Source organism: Acartia tonsa, chromosome 8, assembly GCF_053477335.1.
Source record: "Acartia tonsa isolate MP-2025a chromosome 8, ASM5347733v1, whole genome shotgun sequence".
In the NCBI taxonomy this organism is placed as follows: domain Eukaryota; kingdom Metazoa; phylum Arthropoda; class Copepoda; order Calanoida; family Acartiidae; genus Acartia; species Acartia tonsa.
The window spans coordinates 52,228,832-52,252,198 of NC_137267.1; positions in this window are offsets into that span (position 1 = coordinate 52,228,832).

Sequence of the window (23,367 nt, forward strand, 5' to 3'; positions counted from 1 at the left end):
GATACAGCATACATTCATATATACCATACTCAGGGAGATCAAGGGATAAGACAAGATCACCTAGGAGATACAGCATACATTCATATATACCATACTCAGGGAGATCAAGGGATAAGACAAGATCACCTAGAGGATACAGCATACATTCATGTATACCATACTCAGGGAGATCAAGGGATAAGACAAGATCACCTAGGGGATACAGCATACATTCATGTATACCATACTCAGGGAGATCAAGGGATAAGACAAGAACACCTAGGGGATACAGCATACATTCATGTATACCATACTCAGGGAGATCAAGGGATAAGACAAGAACACCTGGGAGATACAGCATACATTCATGTATACCATACTCAGGGAGATCAAGGGATAAGACAAGATCACCTATGGGATACAGCATACATTCATGTATACCATACTCAGGGAGATCAAGGGATAAGACAAGATCACCTGTGGGGGATACAGCATACATTCATGTATACCATACTCAGGGAGATCAAGGGATAAGACAAGATCACCTAGGGGATACAGCATACATTCATGCATACCATACTCAGGGAGATCAAGGGATAAGACAAGATCACCTAGGGGATACAGCATATATTAATGTATACCATACTCAGGGAGATCAAGGGATAAGACAAGATCACCTGGGGGATACAGCAAACATTCATGTATACCATACTCAGGGAGATCAAGGGATAAGACAAGATCACCTGGGGGATACAGCATACATTCATGTATACCATACTCAGGGAGATCAAGGGATAAGACAATAACACCTAGGGGATACAGCATACATTCATGTATACCATACTCAGGAAGATCAAGGGATAAGACAAGATCACCTGTGGGGGATACAGCATACATTCATGCATACCATACTCAGGAAGATCAAGGGATAAGACAAGATCACCTAGGGGATACAGCATACATTCATGTATACCATACTCAGGGAGATCAAGGGATAAGACAATAACACCTAGGGGATACAGCATACATTCATGTATACCATACTCAGGGAGATCAAGGGATAAGACAAGATCACCTGGGGGATACAGCATACATTCATGTATACCATACTCAGGAAGATCAAGGGATAAGACAAGATCACCTAGGGGATACAGCATACATTCATGTATACCATACTCAGGAAGATCAAGGGATAAGACAAGATCACCTGTGGGGGATACAGCATACATTCATGTATACCATACTCAGGGAGATCAAGGGATAAGACAAGATCACCTAGGGGATACAGCATACATTCATGTATACCATACTCAGGAAGATCAAGGGATAAGACAAGATCACCTGTGGGGGATACAGCATACATTCATGTATACCATACTCAGGGAGATCAAGGGATAAGACAATAACACCTAGGGGATACAGTATACATTCATGTATACCATACTCAGGGAGATCAAGGGATAAGACAAGATCACCTAGGGGATACAGCATACATTCATGCATACCATACTCAGGAAGATCAAGGGATAAGACAAGATCACCTAGGGGATACAGCATATATTCATGTATATCATACTCAGGGAGATCAAGGGATAAGACAAGATCACCTAGGGGATACAGCATACATTCATGTATACCATACTCAGGGAGATCAAGGGATAAGACAAGATCACCTGTGTGGGATACAGCATACATTCATGTATATTATACTCAGGGAGATCAAGGGATAAGACAAGATCACCTAGGGGATACAGCATACATTCATAGTGGTTAAAACATTTAAACACTCAAGATAAAACCAATCTAATAAAACGTTATCATAAAATTTTGGGGACTAGTGTAATAAACAGCCCAAGGTCCCCTCCCTCCCTACATTCATGTATAGCATACTCAGGGAGATCCAGGGATAAGACAATGGCCGATAAATTGATATTACATCCCCAATCATGATACACAAACTTACCCCTACTTTAGATTACAATTAGAAACTTAATGAACTATCCAATCAAGATTTAACAAAAGCATCCAAAGTTTTTAAGCAAAAGAATGAGATAGCATGTCTAAAACTTTGGGTACCAGTATGATTAAAGACCATTGTTCCCTCCCTTCCTGAAAGAAACTATACTATATATTCATAAAGTTTATAGGCTTTAGAAATTTCTCGCAGATTTTCTAAATTTTATTCAAAGATTTTTATTTAGTTTGAATTGAGGATTGGATTCATATTTTCTGTAATAAAATTAACGTATTTCAGTACTAAGAGTAGTTTCGATAGACTTATGGACAATATAATTTGTTGAGTAGATGTACATTTAACAGTAATTTCTTTAATTAAAACAGCCATCTTTCTTGAATACCAGAGCTGGATCTTTAAATGTGTAGCCGTTGCCGTTGCCGCTACCTAATAGCAATCTTTAATCAAATTGGCCACGCGTTGCAACGTCTTTAAATCTTTAAATCACAACCACTTTTTGAATTTTCAGTAAAAATATGAAGAAATAAAATAATAATAATAATACGTAAAAACTTTAAACTTTTAAAAATCCATGTTTTATTGGCAGCACTGGAAGTGGCGACGGCTACGGCTACGACTACAGCCACGATTACGGCCACAACTACGGCCACTGATTCGGCTACGGCAACGGCTACACATTTAAAGATCCAGCTCAGAAGAAAAAACACATTTCCAATTTAGATATTTGAGGTTCTTTAAAGCATTAACGTCAGACTGTCGGACCAAGTAAATCAAATACTCCTTTCATTTTTATCATCAACAGATATATTTCTGTTGTCTATCTTTAAAAACCAGTTGAGAAAATCAAGCTTCCTCTATATCGTTTCTTGCAGACGGACGGACGGACAATTCTCATTATAGAAAAGCTTCGCTTTTAAAAAGAAAATGCAGAGGTGAAGTTTTGTATGAGGGATTAGATTAAAAACAGGTGGGGGGGAGAGGAAAAGGATACATCTCAAGGATCTAAAGGAATAAGACAAAGTACGATAAATTGATGTACCATCCTAATGATGATAATTAAATTATCCCTTCTGTAGATATAAATTATTGGTTTAAAACTTTGAACACTTTTAGCTTGAGCCAAAGTGCCCAAAGAACACATATGTAAAACTTTGGGTCCCAATGTCCCTTCCTCCCTGGGCACAACGAGATCTTTTAATTCACCTTTCTGATCCCACCGCTAGATAAAAGAAAAGTTTTTTTTAAAGAAAATATGTTTTATGTACATTTTGTATGCTTATTCTATACACAAGGATGACAGCTCAAAAATCAGAAGGAAGGACAAACGAACAGTAAATCTATTAGAATTACAAACTCCTCCAAAGCAGTTATAAACCTTCACTGAACCTATAAGAAGCTTCACAGTAAAAGATATTTTGTTTATAATAGCAGTTAGCGGGATCTTAAAGACACTATACATACAGGCATTCTGTTAAGTTTATTTAGGTATTTTTATAGTTGATTTAAAGAGAATTTTAAAAAATGAAGATTTCATACATTTTGATATAGATACGTAATCTCAATGGATATAGGATGTATTGACAGGGGAAAGTTTGTCGTCAACTTTGCCTTGCTGATATGGACCTTATTTGTTGGTCAGTCAATTCATCCAATATGAAGGGAGGGGATAGGGTGGATGGGGGTATCATTTTTAGCCAGCTGCAAACATCACTGGATCAGAGTACATGAAAATCTGGTGCAACATCCAAGTAATAATATATCGATTGTAATCTGTAAGAATTTTGTTGGAATTTGTAAATCTTGTCAGTCTGACATGATAGGTAGCTGCCAGGGATATTAAGGGATAAGACAATTAACGATAAATTGATGCACCACTCCAATGATGATAAACAAAACTACCCCTTATATAGGTTAAAGTTATAGGTTGTTAATGTTTTGGCACTTCTAGTTTGGAAGAAACCAATAAACGTTCATTAAAAAGTACCCAAAGTTTTGGTGCTAATCAATAAGATAACAGGATTATAAAACTTTGGGTACCAGTGTCCCCTCCCTCCATGGATATATACTAGGTATTATGTTTGTTTATCTTGGTTAGTCTTCATTTCCGCAAACAATTACAATCGCAAAATATGCCCCTCCCCAATTTTGTATTGTCGATATAATGCCAACAGATGTAATAACGCATGTAATATACGTGGATATTATGACTGAGGTAATTTTATCTTCAGTTTAGGTTGATACTATAGTCCTTATTTATTGGTCAGATCTTTGACAGTTAAAGGGGAGGTAATGGGATAAAGGGGTGGATTAGAAGTAGGTTATTTTATTAAAGTAGGCAAAAATCTGGTGAAATATCATAGTAATCATATATCGATTGTTGTAATAGAAAACTCTCATGATTAAACATATCAACTTAATAATTTAAATAGATGTAAAAAGCCTAGATCCCCAATTTAAGCCAAAACAAACAATCCGTCCATTGACAGTTATTCCTTCATTTCATCTATATTATTGTACTAATTGTACACTCAAACACTTATGGCTTTAACACAGCCAGAGGTGTGCATGAAACAAGAACTGTTGGAACTGATGCTCAGTTTAATGAGAATATGAAAGATGATGGTCAAATCCGAAAGGAAGCTATCAACTTGATGACAGGACCAATAAGTTCTAAGCAAAGCTGTAAGATAGGAACCTGGAATGTTAGAACAATGTATGAGTCAACTAAAACAGCCCAAGTAGTTAAAGAAATGACAAGTTACAATATCGGAATACTTGGAATTGCAGAATGTAGATGGACAGGACAAGGACAAACCACAACCAAAGATGGCCACCTAATACTTTATTCTGGTCATGAAAGTCAACATATGTATGGGGTTGCTATAATTATTCAAAAACGACATGTCAATTCACTAATAGACTGGAAACCTATATCAGACAGAATAATTAAGGCTAGATTCCAATCAAGGCACTGCAAGTTGACCCTTATCCAATGCTATGCCCAAACAAATGACAAAAGTGAAGAAGTAAAACAAGAGTTTTATGATCAACTGCAATCAATCAGAAACTCAGTACCCAAACATGACATGTGTCTAGTTCTTGGAGATATGAATGCTAAAGTAGGAACTGACAGGACTGGAGTGGAAAATGCAATGGGACACTTTGGCATAGGTACAAGAAATGAAAATGGAGAACTTTTACTTGAATTCTGTTTAAATAATGATATGGTCGTAGGAGGTACATTATTCCAACACAAAAACATTCACAAATATACCTGGACAACACCTGATGGACAAACAAGAAACATGATTGACCATATTATGATCAATAGAAAATGGATCACGTCAATGCAAGACTGTAGGAGCTATAGAGGAGCCGACATATTCAGTGACCATGAACTAGTTGTCAGTAAGATTAAATTAAAGCTGAAGCGTACTGGCCATGATAAAAAGAGTGAGATTGGTAGACAATATGATTCTTCAAGATTAAAGGACCCAGTGATAAAGAATGAATTTGTCTTAAAACTCAGAAATAGATTTCAAGTCTTAGAGGACCTAAATGACGAGACTGAGATCACATGGACTTCAATTAAAGAAAACTTTCAATCTACTGCTAAGGAAATCCTAGGACACAAGAAACCAGAGAAAAAGGACTGGATCTCTGAAGAAACATGGAACAAAATAGAAGAGAGAAAGAAGCTTAAAAACAAAATTCATAATGCTCAACATTTGGCTGACATTGGCAATTTAAGAGCTAAATATACTGCTAAAAACAAAGAAGTCAAAACGCGCACAAGGAAAGACAAGAGAGATTACATTGACAATATGGCTGAAAAGGCCCAGAGAGCAGCTGACTTCGGTAACATGAAAACAGTATACAACATAACCAAGCAATTAAGTGGCAAATATAACAAAAAGAGTGGTGAAACTATCAAGGCTAAAGATGGTAAATTACTCACAACAGAAAAAGAAGTTGCTGAAAGGTGGAAATCGCATTTTGAAGAAGTGTTGAACAGACCTGAACCTGAAATTACTGCAGAACCAGAACCAGGACATGAAATAGACATAGACACAAGACCACCAACTATTCAAGAAGTTAAAGCTGCTATACATAGTCTAAAGAATGACAAAGCACCTGGACCTGACTTGATGACTTGATAACTGCCGAAATGCTTAAGGCAGACATAGATCTTTCTGCTAGGACTCTGACTGATCTCTTTGATAAAATTTGGAGACAAGAAAAGATACCAACTGACTGGTCTAAAGGTATAATCATAAAACTACCTAAGAAGGGAGATTTGAACAATTGTGATAATTGGAGAGGAATTATGCTGCTTTCTATCCCAAGCAAGGTCCTATGTAAAGTTATTTTAAACAGAATTGATGAGAAAATTGACAATAAACTAAGAGAAGAACAAGCTGGATTCCGTGCTGGAAGAGGCTGTGTTGACCAAATTTTCACCCTTAGGACAGTTATTGAACAATGTGTTGAATTTAACAAGCCACTCCATGTAAATTTTGTTGATTTCTCTAAGGCCTTTGACTCCATACACAGACAAACACTCTGGAAAATACTAAGAAGTTATGGTATACCTGAAAAGATGATAATTATGATAACTAAATTTTATGACAACTTCCAAGCCTGTGTTTCAGTTGGAAACAATAAGACATCTGATTTCTTTAAAATAAGCACTGGAGTTAGACAGGGATGCATTTTATCACCTATTCTATTTATATTGGTCATTGACTGGGTGATGAAGAAAACCACAGAGGACAAAAAACGTGGTCTCCAGCTGGGCATACTAGGACACCTAGAAGATCTGGACTTTGCTGATGACCTGGCACTGATTTCAGAAACAATTAAACATCTACAAGCTAAGACAGATAGACTAGTCAAGTACGCAGGACAATTCGGGTTCTTTGTTAATGTCAAGAAGACTGAAATTATGAATATACCTACAAACCCTGATCAAACTATAACAATAAATGGTGAACAATTGAAACAAAGCAACAAATTCACCTATTTGGGGAGTGTTTTCAGGATTGATAAGGCTAGGGTTGCTTTCAACAGTCTACACAACGTTTGGAATTCAAAGAAACTTGCTCTGAAAACAAAAATCAGACTTTACAACAGTTATGTGAAATCAGTTCTTCTTTATGGAGCTGAATGCTGGAGAACTGTGAAAACTGAAACAAATCAACTTAATGCATTTCACAATAACTGCCTGAGAAGAATTTGCAAAATATTCTGGCCAAACAAAATATCAAACATTGAGCTGTATGCTAAGACCAAGTGCAATAGTATTGAAGCAGAAGTGAAATTTAAAAGACTAAGGTGGCTAGGACATGTGCTTAGAATGGAACAAAATAGGTTTCCAAAAAAGTGCTTAAAATGGAACCCCCCCACTGGTAAACGTAAACGGGGACAACCAAAAATGACCTGGAGGCGGAGCACTGAAAAGGACCTCTTTGATTTGGAATTAACATGGGGAGAAGCTGAAGCACTTGCCAAAAAAAGGAATTCATGGAGGAGCAGGGTGGCCGTATTCTCTGGACTCCACAGTCCAAAAGAGAGACGCGCCTGAACTGAACTGAATTGTACAAAACAAAATCGTCGATTGCTAAAAATTATAGTGCCTGGGTAGTAAATCTATTTTCAGTTGCTATTGTGAAAAAAATATGTTTATGATACTTTACAGAATTCATGACCCACCATTTATCTTTCAATCTATTTCATGTGTACTACTAAAAGACTTGTTTCGAGGATTTTTCAATGTGAAATATCACACTTATTTGGACGAAAAGTTCTATAACAGCAAGATTGAACGTTTATAAAGTAAAGAAAGTCAGTGCTTTTAACGCTGTATAAACAGACAGCTAAATATCTTTGTCTATAATACAAAGTAGAACGATGTCTGTCTGTCCGTCTGTCTGTCCGTCTGTCTGTCCGTCTGTCCGTCTGTCCGTCTGTCCGTCTGTCCGTCTGTCCGTCTGTCCGTCTGTCTGTCCGTCTGAAGCTTAAGATCTCGGTAACCACTGAACCGAATGGGCTCTACTCTTCAGGGAATATACCTACTGGTCCTGTGGTGGTTTTAAGATATTTTCTTGAGGGGTGGGACACCCCTAACCCCCCCAAAAACAAAAAAATTCCCCCCTTAGGGGAGACTTCAACGTCAAATAAGGTGGTATCGTACATAAAAAATTAAATTTAACAAACAAAAACATTTAAAGTGCCACTAGAGGCCTCTAGGGGCGTAGCCGCTAGTATTGATATAAAGTAAAATTAACTTAGTTCCGGCATTGGCCTATATTTTGAATAGTTAGAAAGTATGGGGACAACGTGTCATAAAAATTAGCCAGGTGACGTCATAAAAAATGAGAAGTAGGAAAGAAACCCCTAAAAAAGATTTGTAATTTGTTAACGTTTTGCTTAAATGTCATGAAAAACCAATACAAAATCTTAAAACAGACTTTCAATATTACACCTTATTTCTATAAGAATCATAATGCAAAGTTGAAGTTGATTGGACAATTTTAGAATGCCTAAATTTACCATTAAAACAAGTCCCCAAAGTTATAATAACGTTTTCTAATTTGTTGGCTTAACAACTTTAGGTAATTTACTTAAATCTATCAAGTTGAGTTTTCAAATGTTCCACTAATAATTATAATCTATAGAAGGGGTAATTTATGTATCATAATTGGGGATGTACATCAATCTATCCGACATTGACTTATCCCTTTAGATCCATAAGTGTTATTATACTAGCACATAAAGACTCTAAACCCCGACTAAGATGTACGCTATAGATAAAATATGATTCACAAAGTCAATGTTAAATTTCTAATCTCTTGTGTATGGCTTTGTCACATTTTAAATTGCAGAGCAGGGACAAACATTCTAGGGATCTAATGGGATAAGTACATCACCAATGTTGATACACAAAATTACCCCTTTTGTAGATTATAATTAGTGGTGAAACTCTCTCCCCTTATTTTGAAATAGGAAGAGGATTTGTTTTAATATATTATAGTTTATCTTATGTTAAGTTAGGTATTGTTTTATTGAGTACAGTGTGGCCCCGCAGGGTTAAGGGACTATAGGTATAGGCCCTGCAGGATTAGGACTTCTTCAGAAAAAGAACAGTGGTTGATATTTTTGAAATAGTTATATGATCCATAGTATCATAGACAGCTTTCCTATACATGTTTTTTCAGTATGGTGGAGATCCGTTTCTAATCCAGTGGATCTCAATTGGTTTCAAAGAAAATATATTCCTGCTTGCAATCCTAAAGTGCATCCATCTACCGCCCTGAATATTTGAGTACATACCATTATTCATTCCACCATTTACATTTACATCACGGAGTGAGGGGACATTGGACTGTAAATTATTATGGTACCCAAAATTTTATATCCTAGCTTGTGATCCTATAATGCACCTATCTACCGCCCTGAATATATTTGAGTACATACCATTATTCATTCCTCCATTTACATTTACACCAGGGAGGGAGGGGACATTGGACTGTAAATTATTATGGTACCCAAAGTTTTATATCCTAGCTTGTGATCCTATAATGCATCTATCTACCGCCCTGAATATATTTGAGTACATACCATTATTCATTCCACCATTTACATTTACATCAAGGAGGGATGGGACATTGAACTGTAAATTATTATGGTAACCAACGTTTTATATTATTGCTAAAGATCCTGTAATGCATCTATCTACCGCCCTTAATATTTGAGTACATACCATTATTCATTCCACCATTTACATTTATATCATGGAGGGAGGGGACATTGGACTGTAAATTATAATGGTACCCAAAGTTTTATAACCACGTTTGTGATCCTATAATGCATCTATCTACCGCCCTGAATATATTTGAGTACATACCATTATTCATTCCACCATTTACCAAGGGAGGTAGGGGACATTGGAATGTAAATTATTATGGTACTTAAAGTTTTATAATCAAGTTGTTCTATTCGCTGGCTCTAAAACTTTGATTTCAACAAAAAAATAAAAAGATTTCTATTGCTGCGCCCATAATTTATATGAAGTATTTTCCCAGATTTTTTTTTGGGGGGGGGGGGGAATTTTATTTATTATTTATTTTTTTTTTTTTTTTTGGGGGGGGGGGGGTTTCCCACCCCCCAAGAAAATAGCTTAAAACCACCAACGGACCATTAGGTATATACCCAGAAGAGTAGAATCCAATCGGTTCAGTGGTTACCGAGATCTTAAGGGAAAAACAGACAGACAGACGGACAGACATACGGACGGACAGACAAACGGACGGACAGACAGACGGACAGACAGACGGACAGACAGACGGACAGACAGACGGACAGACAGACGGACAGACAGACGGACAGACAGACGGACAGACAGACGGACAGACAGACGGACAGACAGACGGATGGACAGACGTCAAGCTACTTTGTATTATAGATAGTTCAAGAAAAGACGTACAAACGGACCATATTTTATTGAGTAGCTTCGCTTCCAAAATAGGGAACAATGCCTTAAATGACAAATCTGTATACACCTACAATAAACTAAATAATTTCTCTATTTAAACCATAACAACCATTGAAAACTTGTTATAAGTAGTTTTAAAAATTGCCGCTAGATGACTCAAATTAAGATTTTTATTTTACTCTAAAACCTGAAAGTATTAAGTTTAAATAATGAATTTAAAGGATCGTTGTTTATTTTTTATCTATAATTTTAAATATTGTAACAAATAAAGAATTTTGTATTAATTTATAAGGTAAAAATGTATTTTATTTTTATACAATTTAATATTTATATTTTTACTTACAAATTTGAAATTTTCAGTTTCGTTCGAAACCTCGTATTGTATGGAGGAGAGTGTTAAATAATCGTTTAATGATGTAGCTCTCTGATTATAAGTGTTCCCCTAAGATAAGATAAGACTCCCTTCTGATTAAAATTATTGAAACTACAGATATGAAGAATTAAAGTGTCATATCATCCTATTATATAAAGTAGTAAGTGTGTTTTGTCTGTCCCGAAGGATCTCACTAACCACTGAACCGATATTGTTCTCCTTCACAGTGATGCTTCTTATAGGCCCTGGGAAGGTTTTAAACTATTTTTGGGGAGGGTATCTTCTCCCCCCTCCCCCTCTCTTTTGAAACTTAAATTTAAAATGGAATGAGGTCGACTTTTCCCCCTCTTACCTTAAGTGCACCTAGAGGCTTCTAGGGGCGTAGCCGATTGTGTTAATGTAAACTTTCAACCATCAATATGTTCAAATGGTTGGTTCATTAAGTCGAGTGTCCAAACGTCTCAACCACTTATTTATCGGCCATTATCTTATCCCTGTGGATTGAAATTACAATTAGATATGAAGAATTAGAGTGTCATATGTTTATAATCAAACTTTCAATTATCAATATGTTCAAATCTAAATCATTAATTAATATTTCTTTTAACAAAATCAATAAATATGGCATTGTAGTAATGGATATATTATTACTTGGATGTTACACCAGATTTTCATGTTCTCTAATAAGATGAAACTATGACGATTATTCCTTTCATTTCCTTTACCCTCTCCCCTCCTACTTGATGAACGAACTGACCAATAAATGTGTTCCATGTTAGCAACCTAAATTGAGTACAATTTTTTCCCTGTCATAATATCCATGAATATTCTACATCCATTTTCATTGTGGTAACGATTTTAGAAATTTTGTGTTGGTTAATGTGTAATTCATCTGATTTTTGGAAGTATGATTTCTAGGACAACAAGGCACAATGTTATAAACAAAGCATCTCTATGATCTACGTCCTAAAAATGTAAGTATGTCCAGTACAATCAGTGTACTGTATTTAATCTATTTATTAAGTTCTGAAAATCTAAAAGTGTTAATTTTCGTTTGTCCTATCGTTTGCTTTTATAGCTTTGCTTTCTGCTTTCTATTTTAGGACGTAATTGTCCAAGTAAAACATTTTCAGGGATCTAAAGGGATAAGACAATAGCCGATAAATTGATGTAAATCCCAAATTATAATACACAAAATTATACCTTCTGTAGATTTCAAATAGAAGTTGAAACGTTTGGACACTCAACTCAGTTTAATAAACCAACCAAGCAACAAAGTCCCCAAAGTTGTCAAGCCAACAAATATGAAAACGCTATTATAAAAGTTTGAGGATTAGTGTAATAAATAGCCCAATGTCCCCCTCCTCCCTGGAATTTTCATAATCCACACAAAATATAAATTTTATTTTAGTTGATCTTGAAACTCCGCCCCCCTTGTCACTTCTTTTTACCTGGATTAATATTCAATAAGAAAAATTTAATCCCTACTGAAATAATTCTAATGCGAAAAGTAGTTGGATGTTTGTTTGTGTGTCTCCATGTTGTCTTAAATTTTTAGGGCAGGATTTAGGCTATTTGGTGAGAAAGGAGTTAAGCTTACAACAAAGGAAAATGCAAATCAGAAAATTTTATATCATAAAAAATGTTATTTTAATGGCTTTAAAAAACCTAAAGATACTTTGATTTTTTTCTTCCCAAAATGATTTTTTAAAGGTTAACGTACCCCCCGACCAAAAATATTTTATGGGAAATAAAAACCATGAATTGAATGTATGAAGCTATAACAAAACATGGATAAGACAATGGACAATAAATTGATGGGTATTATCCTCTTAGAAATTTTTTTTTCAATATTGAAAATTTGAGTACCCCCCCCCCCCCCCCCCCCCGACAGCGAACTATGAACTCTGGCCGCAGCGCTCGGCTCCCTATCCTGCCTAGCCGCAGCGCTCGGCTCCCTAGCCTGCCTAGCCGCAGCGCTCGGCCCCCTTGCCTGCCTAGCCGCAGCGCTCGGCTCCCTAGCCTAAAACCTAACCTAACCTAAAATAGTTGTTAGTCGGGGGGGGGGGGGGGGGGGGGTACAAAATTGAAAAAAATTGAAAAAAAATTTTCTAAGAGGATAACGCCAATTGATGTACATCCCGAATGATTATCAACAAAATTACCCCTTCTGTAGATGTACCCAACGTTTTTGATTCAACAAATATGATAAGCTGGTTCTAAAACTTTGGGTACCAGTGTCTTTTCCCTGCATGGAAAAGAAAATATTGGATTGTGAAATAATGAGGATAAAATTGGAAACATAATAATACAGGTACCCAAAATTTTTGAGCTAACGAACAAGATAAAACTTTGGGTACCAGTGCCCTTTCCCTGCATGATAAAGAAAATGGGGGATTGTGAAATAATGAGGATAAAATTTTAAACATAATAATAAAGGTACCCAAAATTTTGAGCCAATGAATAAGATAACCTGGTTCTAAAACTTTGGGTACTAGTGTCTTTTCCCTGCATGGTAAATAAATTGGTGGATTGTGAAATAATGAAGATTATTGAATAAAGGTACCCAAAGTTTTTGAGCCAACGAATAAGATAACCTGGTTCTAAAACTTTGGATACCAGTGTCTTTTCCCTGCATGGTAAAGATAATGGTGGATTGTGAAATAATGAGGATAAAATTGGAAACATAATAATAAAAGTTCCCAAAATTTTTGAGCAAACGAATAAGATAAAACTTTGGGTACCAGTGTCTTTTCCCTACATGGTAAAAAAATGGTTGATTGTGAAATAATGAGGATAAAATTGGAAACATATTAATAAAGGTACCCAAAGTTTTGAACCTAAGAATAAAATAACCTGGTTTTAAAACTTTGGGTACCGTTGTCCTTTCCCTGCATGGTAAAGATATGGGGGATTGTGAAATAATGAGAATATGTAAATAAAGGTACCCAAAGTTTTTGACTCAACAAATAAGATAACATAGTTTTAAAAACTTTGGGTACCAGTGTCTTTTCCCTGCGCATGGTAAATAATGGTGGATTGTGAAATAATGAGGATAAAATTGGAAACATAATAATAAAGGTACCCAAAGTTTTGAACCTAAGAATAAAATAACCTGGTTTTAAAACTTTGGGTACTAGTGCCCTTTCCCTGCATGGTAAATAATGGTGGATTGTGAAATAATGAGGATGAAATTGGAAACATAATAATACAGGTACTCAAAATTTTTGAGCAAACGAATAAGATAAAACTTTGGGTACCAGTGCCCTTTCCCTGCATGGTAAAGATAATGGTGGATTGTGAAATAATGAGGATAAAATTGGAAACAAAAATGATTAGAGAGGAACTCAGAAATCATTTTAAAAAGAGAAAGGAAGACAGGGAGGCAGGGGACACTGGGCTGTTTATTGTACTAGTCCCCAAAGTTTTATTATTTGTTGTGGCTTGATAATCTTGGGTACTTTTGATTGGTGGGTTCATTTAGTTCAGTGTTCAAACGTTTCAACAACTAATTATAATCTACAGAAGGGTTAATTTTGTGTATCATCACAGGGGATGTACATTTATTTACCGGACATTGTCTTATCCCTTTAGATCCCTGAAGGAAGAAAATGGAGAGAAAGAAAGAGAAAAGAGAGAGGTGCCGATTACCAGGGAAATGTTTTCTAAAGAAAAAGTTTAACCCCCCAAAAAATATATTTTAATAGTAGCAAAGCTACTTTATAGCTATCTATGTCAGTTTATAGACAGGATGGAACATTGGACTGTAAATTACACTGGTGCCCAAAGTTTATAAAAACACATTACTAAAACTTATTCGTTGGCTAAACATTTTGGGTTCTTCTGTGCAAATTCTTATTAGTTGGTGTAAAGTAGTAGTTCAAAGTTCACCAATACTTCAACTATGCAGAAGAAGGGGTAGTTTTGATCATAATTGGGGATGTACTTTTTATTATAGGAACTTTATTTATATACTAGCGGCTACGCCTCTAGAGGCCTCTAGTGGCACTTTAAATATTTTTTTTATATTTAAAAAATGTCTGTGCTAGGTTGACGTTTATGTTGCGTTGGAATCTCTTTGTAAAATTGAGAAACATAAAAACAATTTTGATTTTTTTTATTTCTCTTGGGAGGGTGGTGGTACCCTCCCCCAAAATAGTTATAAACCTTCCCGGGACCTATGAGAAGCTACCCTGTTAAGAAGAACCCAATCGGTTCAGCAGTTAGCGAGATCCTTCGGTACAAAGAAACACATAGACATCCTGTTACTTTATTATAAGGATTTTTCTGTTCTAAAATTATGTATCATAACACTTATCCCTAAAAAAGAAGAAATCTTGTATATAATAGTATGAAGATGGGGGTGGGGGGCAGGTACCAAGCTATGGGAGGGGGGGTTTCTGGTTCCGCCCATTCCCAACCACCTCACGACCTTTTAGCCCCATCCATCCAAAACTCTCTCCACCCCCTCCCCCTCCCCCGAATACAAATGCCCCAGAAATAATTTCTAACCCACCCCCTTCCCCCCCCCCTCCTACCAAACCTTCTAAAAAATCTCTCCTTCACCTTAAAGTGTTCTTTAGAAATAACAAAAAATCTTTAAAACAGGCATTGTAAAATAATAGTTATTTATGGCAGCGTATTATAGACAGATTTTGCGGATATCAAATGAAAAACTAAAGGGGGGCTATCAAAACTGGTTTTTATATTAAGCTTCTTTTAATATTCATGGAAAAAATGTCTGTAATACGATACTATACATGATTTTTCAGTATAGCTGAGATCCTGTTCTAATCAGTTTTGAAGTAATAGTGGAAATGATTTTACAATTGTATTTCTAATTCACAGTTTGTCTTAATTATGCTTTCTCAAACCAAAAATACCATACAGAAAAACAATAAGTTTTGTTACAATAATGATCATAAGTGAAGAAATTTTAAGTAAATTATAATCAACTTCCTCCTATCTGTTAAAATGTTTTTTTTCCAGTTATTAAAAACTATAATATGATTAAATTCTAATGAAATATAACATAAAACCCAAAATAATCTAAACCACTTGTAAGGACGTTCAGACATACTACAAAAACAAAGAATAGATGCGCAATTTTAAAAGAATGGTTTTTAGCTATTTTGTGAGACAACCCTTCACCTCTGTCTTCCTGTTTAAGGTCGGGACCTAGGCAATTTTAAACAGGGTGTCTGCAAAAATTTTATAGGGTGCCTAAAAAAATTTCAAATAATTTGTATTGCAACCCAGGAAGGAAAGGGACTTTAAATTACACTTGTACCCAAAGTTTTATCTTTATTTGATGACTAAAAAACTTTGGGTACTCTAGCACTGTCCAAACTTTTCAAGCAATATTTTAATCTATACAGAAAGTTTCATTTTGTTCATTATCATTGGGGATGTTTGTAAATTAATCGTCCATTATCTTATCCCTTGAGATCCGTGATTTGAGCCACTCTATAATTAGGATCTATCCGTCTGTCTGTTTCTAATTTGTGTCAAATAAGATTTACTCAAAGTTTTAGCATAATAAACAATACTTATAAAAAAGTAATATGATGTCTGTCTGTATGTACCGAAAGATCTTGCTAATCGCTGGAACGATATGGTTCTCCTTTAAATTGTAGCTTCTCATAGGTCCAAGGAAGTTTTATAACTATTTTGGGGGAGGATACAACCTCAAAGAGAAATTTCCCTAGAAAAAATAAACCCCTCCAACTCCCCAAAAAACTCTTTCTTTTCAAAACTAAAATAAAAATGCCCCTATGGAGTAAAATGTTATTTTGTTTGCCTTTTAAGGTCTCGCTTACCACTAAACCGATTAAGATTTCCAATTTTAGGGAATCTTCACATAGGTCACAAGATGGTTTTGGGCTATATTACTTTCTCTTTGCCTATATGCTAATGCGCAACCACTAGTGTCTAATAATTCTATGAATTTAAAGTGATTTAAAATTTACTGTTAAGAAATTTGATTTATAGCGTTTATGTTAATTAGCCACCCAGAATTTTCTTGAAGATTTACCTGTATATTAAAGAAATTAATTACTATATGAGACTTTAATCCACCTGCCCATAATCCAGTATTAGGGAGGGAGGGGTACATTGGGCTGTAAATTACACTGAAACCCAATGTTTTATAATAATTTTTTTCTCATTCGTTGCCTCGGGTACTTTTAGCTAATAATTTTTAATGTACAGAAGGGGTTATTTTGTATATTATCATTAGAAATGTATATCAATTTATCGTCCATTGTCTTATCCCTCAAAGAACCTGCCATAATTTAATCTTAATAATTAATAAATTTAAACCGTGTATATCATTAGACTTTTAATCTTGTTATAAAGTTGGCATATGGAATTTTTATTATTAATTACAGCTGAGATTTAACGTCAGTCCTTCCGTAAAGGATTGCTTTGGTTTATGATATTTGAATCTAAGAATCACCATCTCATTTACAAATCTTCCATGATGATTACTGTAACGCTTAGGTATACTCTGGAAAGTATTACAATTCTAAGTCCGTATATTTATTTCAAAAGATCAAACAACTGTAAAACAGCAATAATAATCTTATGACATATCCAGTAAATGAAAGGTTTAAATAACAAAATTTTAGAAGTATTCTAAGAGTTTTTGTAGATGTTTTTACTAGATTTTTATCTTAGGGCAAATTCTCTTGAAAGGGTAAAGATACCCTCCTCAAAAATAATTATAAAACCTTCCTTGGTCCTATAAGAAGCTTATCTGATATGTAGAATCATAACGGTTCAGCGGTTAGCTACACAAATACAAACAGACAAAAATACATTATATGTTACTTTTATACATAAGGATATATCCTATTATTTAGTGAGCTTTTTTTTGTCTGTAGCAAAGGATCTCGCTAACCGCTGAACCGATATAGTTTTCCTTTACAATGAAGTTTTTATAGGTCCTGAGATGGGTTTAGGATATTTTTCTGCCCTGTATATCCCTTCGAATGTAGAGCCCAAATATACTAGAGGCGCTAGTCCCATAGATTATCTCTACTGCAATCGTTTTTTTTCTCGCATGTTCCTACTCCCTGAAACTAAGGAAATGCATTAAGCCCAGAAACCTCAGGGATTCTAAGGGATAAGAAAATGGATTTTAAATTTTTATAATCCCCCATGAAGATAAACAAAATTACACCTTTTGTGGATAAAAGAACTATTGGTTGAAAATCTTAAAAACTACTAGTTTGAAACCAACCAATTAAAATCTAATAAAAGTACCCAAAGTTTAAAGGATAAAGTGTTTATAGAACTTTGGGTACCCTTGCCTCCCTGATTGGGAACCTGGAAGTTATCAAAGATTTAGATGTTCCTCCCATCCATCCTGTTTGGGTACCATTCTGTTATGGGCACTCTTAAAAATATTTTTAAAAATATATGGCTTCCAAACCGATTAATATCTGCTGGATTACAACCAGTTCTCAGCCATACTGCAAAATCATGTACAGCATCGTGTTATAGACTATTTTACAGAATATCAAAATTAAAATCATAAAATTAATACTACATAGCTTTGTTAGCCCGAGCATTCGCCCCTTGGGAGGCTAACAATCTGATTTAATCTCACCATTTTGAATTATAATAACTGAGGAAGACTGTCTATAATATGATACGATAAAGAACAATTATCTGACATTTTCATTAATTTTAATATCAAAAGATTTTCTGTCATAAACCCATATCTACTATATAACGTTACTTTTAAATCAAAACATCCCCAAAAAGCTAAGAAATATAGCTATACAATTTGTGGTAAAAATGAAGAAAATTCTCTAAAGGAAATCTTTTAGAGTACATCCATTGTAACTTCCCTTTCCGCTGGCATACTCTTTAACCTCCATCAACAAGGATGAAATAAACCAGGAGAATGCAGGGATCTAAAGGGATAAGACAATGGCTGATAAATTGTTGTACATCCATTCCAACTTCCCTTTCCGCTGGCATACTCTTTATCCTCCATCAACAAGGATGATATAAACCAGGAGAATGCAGGGATCTAAAGGGATAAGACAATGGCTGATAAATTGTTGTACATCCATTCCAACTTCCCTTTCTGCTGGCATACTCTTTAACCTCCAGCAACAAGGATGATTTAAACCAGAGAAATCAAGGATCTAAAGGGATAAGACAATGGCTGATAAATTGTTGTACATCCATTCAAACTTCCCTTTCCGCTGGCATACTCTTAAACCTCCATCAACAAGGATGATATAAACCAGAGAATGCAGGGATATAAAGGGATAAGACAATGGCTGATAAATTGTTGTACATCCATTCCAACATCCCTTTCCGCTGGCATACTCTTTAACCTCCATCAACAAGGATGATATAAACCAGAGAAGACAGGGATCTAAAGGGATAAGACAATGGCTGCTAAATTGATGTACATCCATTCCAACTTCCCTTTCCGCTGGCATACTCTTTAACCTCCATCAACAAGGATGATGTACACCAGAGAATGCAGGAATCTCAAGAGATAAGACAATGGCCGATAAATTAATATACATCCCCAACGATTATACACAAAATTACCCCTTTTATAGATTACAATTAGTGGTTGAAACGTTTGGACCCTCAACTAAATGAACCTAGAGGCCTCTGGGGAAATAGCCCTTAGTAAAATATTTTTAAAAATTACCTTGATCAAACTTCTTTCTTGTTCTTTTAAAACATCCCTGAAATGGAAAAAAAATCATCAGAAAAAATATAAAAAAATGTAAATGCGTCAGGGAAGGGTGGTGTGCTTGAGTCTCAGCCCAAAAAATTTCAAAAATGAAGACGTTAAATTGTAGCCATTTGTGGAAAAATATTGGAGAAGGGGGGGAGGGTCCAGAGTTGATAAATATGCTTATAAAACTAAGGTCAATGAGCGTCCCTTGATAAATGCATAAAAAGTTTGCAAACTAATTTGCAAAGAGCGGCAACTTGCAAGCAAAAGGCAAGGTAGATGCAGGGATCTTAAGGGATAAGACAAGAAATTGACATACATCATCAATGAAGATTTTCTGAACAGTTTGGATGCTATACAATCAAAGTTCAATAAAAGTACCCAAATTTTTCGAGGCAATGACACAGATAACATTGTTGTAAAACTTTGGGTACCAGTGTAATTTACAGTTCTATATTCCGTACCTTTCTGGGTCGATGCAAAGACGAACATGTATTTTGAAAGGCTAACAGACCTAACAAATATGAAGTAAATTATGGGGTAGGGGTAGGTTTTTGTGTTTTAATTTAAGTAAGTTTATAATGGGTTATGAAGCCCCACAGGGTTATGACCCCGCAGTGGTTGATTTGCAATTATATGCTGTAATATTAATTAATTTTTATCTTGTTTTTAGGAAAATTTATCCTAAAACTAAATAAATGCAAAAAGGTAGCTAGCTTACAACAAAATTTAAACTTCAAAGACCTTTTTTCTCTCAATCCCAAAAAATTATGATAACTATCTTTTTGACACGCAACGAATGTTCTAATAAAGATTTTCATTTTTAATCAATCTTTATATAAAAGTAACAGGATGTCTGTCTAATGTGTGTTAGTCTGTTTGAAGCAAAGGATCTTGCTACCCGCTGAACCGATATGGTTATCCTTTATACTTAAGCTTTTTATATGTCCAGAAATTGTGTTATATTGATTGATTGGTTCCAACTTAGCAGTTTTAAACATGTCTACCAATAATTTGAATCTAAAAAAGATGTAATTTTGTTTATCTTCATTGGATATGTAAATAAATTTATCGTCCATTGTCTTATCCCTTAAGATCCCTGAGTTTTTTAGTTTATTGCTGGTACTCACGCATTTATTGGTTTTATTCTTAAGAAGGGGTAAGTTTGTTTATTATCATTTGGTATGCACATCAATTTATCGTCCATTGTCTTATCCCTTAAGATCCTTGAGTTTTTTAGTTTATTGCTAGTACTCACGCATTAAACATTTATCATTGGGAAAAAAGAGAGAGAAACAAGAATGGTTGTTTCCAGTTTGGCTACGAAACTTTTAATATCCGGTGGATTAGAACCCGTTCCGAGCCATACTGAAGCATTATGTATAAATTCTTATTGTAGACAACTTCCCATGAATAATAAAATAAATACCATAAATTTAATTATAAGTTTTGTTAGCACGGTCCTTCGTCCCCTCAGGGCTAACAAAAAAGTTTTATTTTAATAAACGCGGAAAACTGTCTATTATACAATGCGTTAAATAACTATTCTTTTTGTAGCGTACATTTTTAATCAAATTCAGGGATTTTATGGGATAAGACAAAGAACGATTAATCTATATAAACCCCCAGTGCAGTGGTGATAAACAAAACTCAGCTCATACCAATAACGAAATTAATTCGGAAGAAAATCACGAAACCTATACATGTTTTTCAGCTGTCGTTGGGGGGCAACACATCGTAAAATTGACGACCTCTCCATTTGCCCCCCAAATATTATTTAAGATTTATTTTGCTTGTTGGTTATACCTTATTCCTGAACAAAACTACACCTTTTGTAAGATTGAAGTATTGGTTGAAATGTTTCAAAACTGCTAATTTGAACAAATTAATCAAGATTTAATAAAAGAAACCAACGGTAGAAAGGAAAAACGTGCTTTAAAATTTTAAGATTCGTTAACGATTTACAGTCTATTGCTCTAACCCCTCCTGGCAAAACTTGATGCTTGGCAGTTATTTTAGCAGATTAAATCTTCTTAAATTAGAATTTCTTCCTTTTAATGCCCTTGCGACTAGCAAACATATTTTTGTAGATTAGCTTCGCTACTTAGGGATTGTTGACAGCTTGAAATCTTTACAATTAACTTTTAAACCAATCTACAAAACTCTATACAAAAATTGTCCATTTAAGTCTTTAATAAACTACTAGTGGTTGCACCCCTAGCATATAGGGCTCTGAATTCGAAGGGCAGGAAAATAGTTTAAAGACTTAAATCTGTAAGTAACAAAGCCTAAAACCATTCAGGGCACAATGTTTAAGGTTTATAACTATATTTTGGGGAGGGTACCTACACCCCCTTAAGAGAAATCGACCCCTGACAAAAAATAAAACCTTCCCCCAGTTTTTAAATAACAAAAAACTAAGACAAAGACTAAACCCACCATCTCCCTTTGTCTTAGAGGCCTCTAGGGGCGTAGCCGCAAGTTTTAATGTATCACTAAAGAATGTGTACATCCAAAAAGGTTGCCTAATAAGTTGAAAATAATAAGGCTATGATTTATATGAGGATCCCCCTTATTAGCCAAAAAACTTCCCTAATTGGCTGACTTGGTGTTGATTCATTTCTGCAAATATACTGTTAAGGATATCACTTTTCATAAAATTGTATATGTTAGAATTGTCCTATCAATTTCAAACTTTGCATTTCTATAACAGTTAGGTACGGTACAGTTTTAATTCAGCAGATTCATATTAGTCGGTTTTGAAGCCATACTGGAAAATACATATTATAAATATAACAACCATCTAAGACATATTTCTCTAAAGTAAAGTTCAAGTTTTGATTGGTTGGTTCGTTAAGTTAAAAGTCTAAACGTTTTAAACACTGATTGAAAAGGGTAGTTTTGTGTATCAATATTGTGGATGTACATGGGTATATCTGCCATTGTCTTATGCCTTTAGATCCTTTAAGAAAATATAAAAATAACAGGCTAGACCTGTTATCAATGTCATATTAGAGTGTTTCAATGGGGTAATTTTGTGTTTCATTATTGTGGATGTACATGAATTTATCGGCCATTGTCTTATCCCTTTAGATCCCTGGTAGTGTAGAGTATTAAGAAAATATAAAAATTACAGGCTAGCCCTGGTATCAATGTCATATTAGAGTGTTTTAATGGGGTAATTTTGTAATTCATCATTGGAGATGTATATTCATTTATCGGCCATTGTCTTATCCCTTTAGATCCCTGGTAGTGTAGAGTATTAAGAAAGTATAAAAATTACACGGTAGCCCTGGTATCAATGTCATATTAGAGTGTTTCGATGGGGTAATTTTGTGTTTCATTATTGAGGATGTATATGAATTTATCAGCCATTGTCTTATCCCTTTAGATCCGTGAGTGTAGAGTATTAAGAAAATATAAAAATTACAGCCAAGCCAATGTCATATTAGAGTGTTTCAGAATTTTTTGAAAAAAATCTTTAATTTGCATTTTAATAAAGAAATATCAAATTTTCATCTTAAAATGATTCCAGGGTTCTAAAGGGTTGAGTCGACGGACATTAATTTTATGTAACTCCTGAATTATCCTGTGGATTAATTAAAGCATTTCTAGTTCTGAGCCAAGCAAAAAAATACAATAAAAGTACCGTTTTTATCCAATGTATAAGATAACGTGGCTATAAATCTTTGGATTCAATATAATGTACACTCTCTCCTTGAATCAATCTAGAAAATCTGTTCTATTTCCATTTAACATTTAAAAAATATTTGAAACTTTTTGCAACCCCCTAATGTGAGTGTAACAAACAACCTGGGCCCTTTAATTTTAAC